The sequence below is a fragment of the Dermacentor andersoni genome, chromosome 9 (assembly GCF_023375885.2).
Source record: "Dermacentor andersoni chromosome 9, qqDerAnde1_hic_scaffold, whole genome shotgun sequence".
NCBI lineage: Eukaryota > Metazoa > Arthropoda > Arachnida > Ixodida > Ixodidae > Dermacentor > Dermacentor andersoni.
The window spans coordinates 127,734,932-127,740,931 of NC_092822.1; the positions used below are offsets into that span (position 1 = coordinate 127,734,932).

The window sequence follows — 6,000 nt, forward strand, 5'->3', positions numbered from 1 at the left end:
CAGGGCTAACGGATTTCTCTCGCTGAGAATGCTTCTGTCCAGGTCGGCCTGGCTCTCCGACACATCAATTTGACGTATGACACCCTTACACGTGGCGTGCGGCGCGGCTTCGTAAGTGCTGAGTTCGTACTGTTTGATGCCCAGGGTGATGCAATTCATTTTTAGATAAGCATCTGCGTTATCGCGAGACGCGGTGCTGAGGACGATAATATTTTGTGTTGCGTTGGGGCAGACGATGTCATGGCTAGCTTGCTCGGACGTGAGTCCTGCCGCGGCGGCGACGGCCCGACCCAGCCGAGCGGAGCCCGTTTTCTGAACATCCAGACCACCCCTGGGGCGGGCGATAATCTTCCAGTGTTCCTTCGGGAGCTGAGGCATTCGCGACGACTTGATGATCTTGTGCTTTAGGCTAATGGGCTTTCTGCTGCCATGGAGACGCTCGCGGTGCCCCTGGCTGCTTGCCGCTTCACGGGTGCTGTCGCGACGAGAGACGCGCAGGGCATTTTTCTTGACAGCGGCGGAGCGCCAGCCGTGCTCCTCACCAAATTCTTCCGGCTGAAGATCGTCTCCATCCATTACAACAACCATTCCCTCTGCCATGACGAGGCGGGACTAACCCTGCCCGGCGAGCGCTGGTTAGGCCTTGCCGTCAGACTGAAGGGACGTGGCGTCACGGAAGAGAAGCAGCTCGAAAAACCAACGAAAAGGCCACCCACCGTAGAAAAGTTGGTATCTGTGGGTTCCTCTCTTCCTTATGCATCCGTTGGTGCAGAAATCATAGGGATTGAGATGAATTTCTCAACGAAAATATCGAGGAAAGCAGGAGCCGGTGTGGGCACGACCGTACTACTCGGCGTCTTCTTCTTCCTCCCGCTGCTATGTTGCTAAAATGTATTAATTCATGCAATGTTAAATTACTAATAGGAGGTCCCCCTGACAGTTCTTGTAACTCCGGGACCTCCTTCTGTACTAATGATGAATGACGAAATAAAAGTGCCTTGTCATTGAAAAAAAAAATTGTCCGTAGATGACATGCTTATATTACCGTCGCAAGTGGCCCTCGCGGTCGATAAAAACGAGCAGCGGTTCAGGTAGTCGGCAAAATCTAACGGAGCGACAACACAAGGAAAAAAACGTTGACCTTGCACGCGTGCCTGTGTGAACTACCTGTGGCCTGGCACGATTTCGGACCTTTACCTGTAGTTCATAACAGCTTCAGGTTGGCGAAATCGCGTCGCCTGCTAATAAAGAAACACATTATATGTAATTAATTACTGAAAAAAAACTAATTTAATGACATTAAGCGCTACCGTGTAAGAAATTAATTCCTTAAATTACAATACTGCCAGGAAATCTAATTGGCTATAAGTAATTATTTAAACGGTGGGCTTAGATTTAGGGGCGCGTTAAAGAACCCCAGGTGGTGCGAATTTCCGGAGTCCCCCACATGGCGTGCCTCAACATCAGATCGTGGTTCTGACGCGCAAAACCCGATAATTTAATTTTTCTTTTGATTATCTAAATTTACAGGTATTTCCTTATGTACGAATTTGGCTGTATATTTTTATGCCTTAGGTCTCCCTAAAGAAGAAGAGAAAGCTCAAAACATACCAGTTTCACGCAACCTTGCTACAACTTGCTCTTTATCTTCTATTGCGAAACTGTTCTTTAATCCTCCGTCTGCCGTTTTTTTTTTCCTGACTGCTAAAAAAAAACCGCGTTTTCATTTATTGTGCGATACCTGATGAAATCCAGCCATCCGGCAGCGAAGCCTGCCCAGCACGCGCCTTCCGCACTGACAGTGACACCAGCGCCAGGTCATGAGTGTAAACGAACAAGGGCAATTTTCTTTTTGGCGGCACAGTAGAAGTTTGCAAATTGGAAAGCTCTAAAATGTAGAGCAAGATCACGGCGACATCCCAACTACGGTACGACAACTTATGCCTGATAACTATATGATGACGGCGCATTGACAACGATGACATAACAGTCACACAACCACTATTGGAAGACGACAACATAATCACGGTGTAAAGACGGACTCCCCAACCTTTATGATGAAACAAAATAATATCCAGGAACTTAAGCAAACTCGCAAAATTCTGAGATTAAAGTTTCTTTTTCAATTGAAATACAACCATCTCGCATTAGACCATGTTCCGTGCATCCAACCTCTGATGCCACGACTGACTGGAAATCGTCTTGCTGAATCTATAACACATTCAAGTTTTGATTTTTTTCAAGAACGATTACAGAATGGAACGCTTTGCAGCTATGTATGCTTCAGAACAGTGACTCATTCGACGCATTGACGTGATAATGTGAAGCGCTTTTCTTGTTTGTTTTCTTGCAAAGGACTGTTTTTCCTAAAGTTGCAATGTTCATAATTGTTTTCACGGCCATAAGGTGCTAATTTATGTGTCATCTTTATGTATATATCATCTTTTTCTCTCTCTCTTCATCATTTATGATGATTTCTGTTTGATGTTTTTACCAGTGCTTGTGTAAACCCTTTTGATACTCCTCCTGCATGGGCCCTAGCTTGGGCCTGCAGTGTTTTGTAAATAAATAAATAATCAATGACAAAGAAGCAATGCGGCTGGTGTTACGATGAAGGCGCTATGATGACGACAGCATTGCGACAATTGGATGGCAATGATTGTACGGCGATCATTGCATCAGCGCGAGGGCATAATGAGAATCGGTTAACGAAGCTGCATCGATGTCACCCGCGACCGCGACCGCGACCCACGAGCACTTAACTAGTGACCTAATGAAGTAAACTATTTGGGTCACTATGATTGAATCAGCAGGCTAGATAGCTGGACTGAAGACGCCTTAAGTAGAACAAGAAAGCCAATAACAATAAAAGCAAGCTCTCATGAGACGATTTATCACCTTTGCGTTACCCAAGAAACCACTGAAGTTAGCTGCTTAACTGCTAAGCTGTCATGACTCGAACGCAACGCCTGAAGTGTGTTCGTTATAAAAAAATGGTAACAATCTCGCCTAGAAGGTGAAACAGTGGTTGGAATTGCAAATTATTAGACAGTTACACGAAGTAATGTCAGTCGTTTTATTAGCTGCATGAACTCCCTTCCGTTTCAACGCGAACTTGCCGCGCGAGAGCCCGCGCACACGAAGCCATCAGCTATCTCAGGTCAGCTAGCCTTCGGACCCATCGTAGATTGCCTCCACGCGCGCGGCCGCCGCAGCCGGAGAGCAAATGCCCACTAACCCTCCCCGTCATCCCCCTCCCCGCTCTGCCCCTACGGCTCTTAAGAAAACGGGCCTCGCGACCTTCCTCCTTTGCAAACGTGAGAAGCCATCACCTTCGGCTCGCCCTAGCAAGCTTTCGCATGAACCTACAGCATAAGGCAAGCGGCCGCGACATTATCATACGTGGGCTATATATTGACACGTGTACTTATCTTTATCGGGCAACCACGTTTCACCGCTTAACAAATGTAATCGCACAGCGTGGGACGCGTCTGCATGTATCCGAAGTTTCTGGAAAGTTATGGATGCTTCTATCCGCTGTTTGCTGTCGCCGAACCTTATGTTATCTGATTTCATCACCTGACCCGAATGGTGTAGAACTTTGTGGAAGGCACGCGGGTCCGAACGATTAGTCTGGAACATTCGACGACTGTTCTTTAAAAGCCGACGCGCTTGACCCGCTGATCAGATTTTCGACGATCGCCGAATGTGTTCGCCGCTCTCGTTGTGCTGTAAGTGTAGCCTGTTTTGTGGGCACAGGTTCGCCCAATAAAATCTAGTTTTGCCTTTCACAGTATTGCCACTGTCTTCTTAACGTCACCACCACGTGACAATATGAAACATTACAACGAGGACAACGGCGGAAATGTTCCTTGAATGTCATTGTGATTGCAATTGAAATACAATTATTTGTGCTTCTAAATGCGTTACACATTGGACACCGTATCCCACACAGCAGGCTGACAAATTATGATCGCACAATGGAAGTTTGTTGCTCTGAGATAACGATTTTGAACCTAAAATCCTGAACTTTAGGTTAGCGAGCAAGTAATAACTGGATAAATATTTCCGATAAGAAAACACAATTTCTGCGGATAAGCTACTACTTTTCTATAGCCTACGGTTTCACATCTCCTTACTTCCAAAGAGTGGCCTAAACCTTTCTAAAAACCCATTGGCATCATATTGCAAATTCTTTTGAATATGTTTAGCCTCTTTTTGATGTGACTACGAAAAAATTCCCCATGTTTAAAAGCCACGTGCACCGCAATTTCAGTATAAATGGCTTAGTTATATCCTTTTCAGCTTTTGCAATACTTAATTAGATCCAAACGTTTCCGTCATCATCTACGGTAAAAACGTTCTTGTTTAATACGTTACAAATACCGCGATTTGACATGAAAATGTAAGAATAAGTCTGCACATGCAATGCTCCAATTTAATCGCAGCGTTTTAGCAAATAAAAGCGATTTTTACCGTAGGAAACATTAAAAGGGCTACTTTATTTACTTGAAGATATTGCTTTCCGCACAGCGACAATAACAGGTTACTTTTTTCACGTTAGTAAAATAGGAGTACGTAAGAAGAACCGACTTGAAAAGTGACGATTTGCCTGAGGTGTCCTTCGGTCTCCGGTGGATATTCCAGGCTATAGGCCGCCACGGCTTACGAAGTCGTGTGGGGCACCTCGCTGTGCGGCTCTGTTTGCGGGAGCAGAATGTAGGAGATTTCCGTCACTACGGCAGCTGCCGCTATAGCGCTTTCACCTGTAATATACTTGACAGGTGAAAAGGAAACCTCCTTTCTTGCGTAAATCTTCAGAAATGCCGAAATGCTTAACAAACGACACACTCCCCGCCACAGCTCATGCTGCACTGTGTCGAAATCCTACATCAATCTAAAGCGATATTTACCACCGAGCTTTCTTGACAATAACCTGCCCTAGTCTGTGGCTACGCAATTATCGCAAGATATCGCAATTCTTCCTCATTTAGATTACGCCATGACGCAGAAATTGGGCAAATGTACAATAATATTTGAACTAAATAATCGGGTTGCGGGAAAAATAAGATCAATGAGGAATACTGTTTCATTCGCATTAGATTAGATAATGGGCTACTTGAACCTGTTCAATATTTATTTATTGAGGGATATGACAGATAAGACAACGAAATTGCATTGAAATAAATGAATGTGTGTGGCAGCTCTTGCAAATGGTTTTAGAAATCAAAGCTTTACTGTAGGTTTTACACAAAAGCTGAGACGGTTGGACAGCGAAGCTGTAAACCCCACTCATTACGACATGGCTGAATATTTTCGCATGGCGACATCACATGTACCCCTCTAACTATCAGGCAAAGGCGTTTCCCAGCCAGCGACTTGTATTGCGGAGATACTTCATACATCTCCAAAACGTGCGCTAGAGGCAAGCGAAATGCGCCTAAACACTTCGAATTCGTTCCGTTAAAGTTTCCAACTCTGTTTTGGTGGTACTTGCGACGTTCGGCAGCATTTTCTGCTTGACTGAACTCTTCGTCATCTCGGCGGGCATGGCGCTCGTTTTCTCTGGCAACAACTGTGCGGTCCTGCGAGTGTAGTGACGTCACTTCTGCTGCTTGTACGTTTTCTTTCGAAGCGGCTTACACAACCTTTACTTTTACCACGAAACGCAGATGGTGTGCTTCGCATTGTCCGCAGGTGCCTTATCATCCATCACAAGGTGTTGATGCTTAACTTTTATGCTTATTCTTATCATGCGGAGCACTGTGGAGAATATACGTGATTTCAAAGCTGACATAGGCTTTTCGCTTATCATCGCGGCATTGGGTTTTCTGTCTACGACATGAAAGAAACTATTACTCAGTAGAGGTGTACAGCTTCGCAGTAGAAAGAGAGGCGGGTAGCCGAACACGCGAACCTGACAAGCGCAGCCAGCCTCGCTCACTTCGATGGTGTGTCTGGCGCATGCATGTGGCTCATCTGGCATGGCATTAGCTTGTT

At 45.5% G+C, this 6,000-nt stretch overlaps 1 protein-coding gene across 4 annotated transcripts in view; it reads right to left on the bottom strand.

Moving 5' to 3' along the window:
* The window catches only part of LOC129384481 (uncharacterized), a 564,425-nt gene extending 558,788 nt beyond the window's left edge, over positions 1 to 5,637 (bottom strand). Inside the window, exon 1 of one of the 4 annotated variants that reach the window (XR_011890220.1) lies at positions 5,494 to 5,637. The gene's annotated coding sequence lies outside the window, so the exon portion shown is untranslated. Of the gene's footprint in view, positions 1 to 4,476; positions 4,738 to 5,493 lie in introns of those variants that run through there. The other 3 variants (XR_011890217.1, XR_011890222.1, XR_011890218.1) reach the window with 3 other exon arrangements.
* Between the last annotated feature and the right edge of the window lie 363 nt (positions 5,638 to 6,000).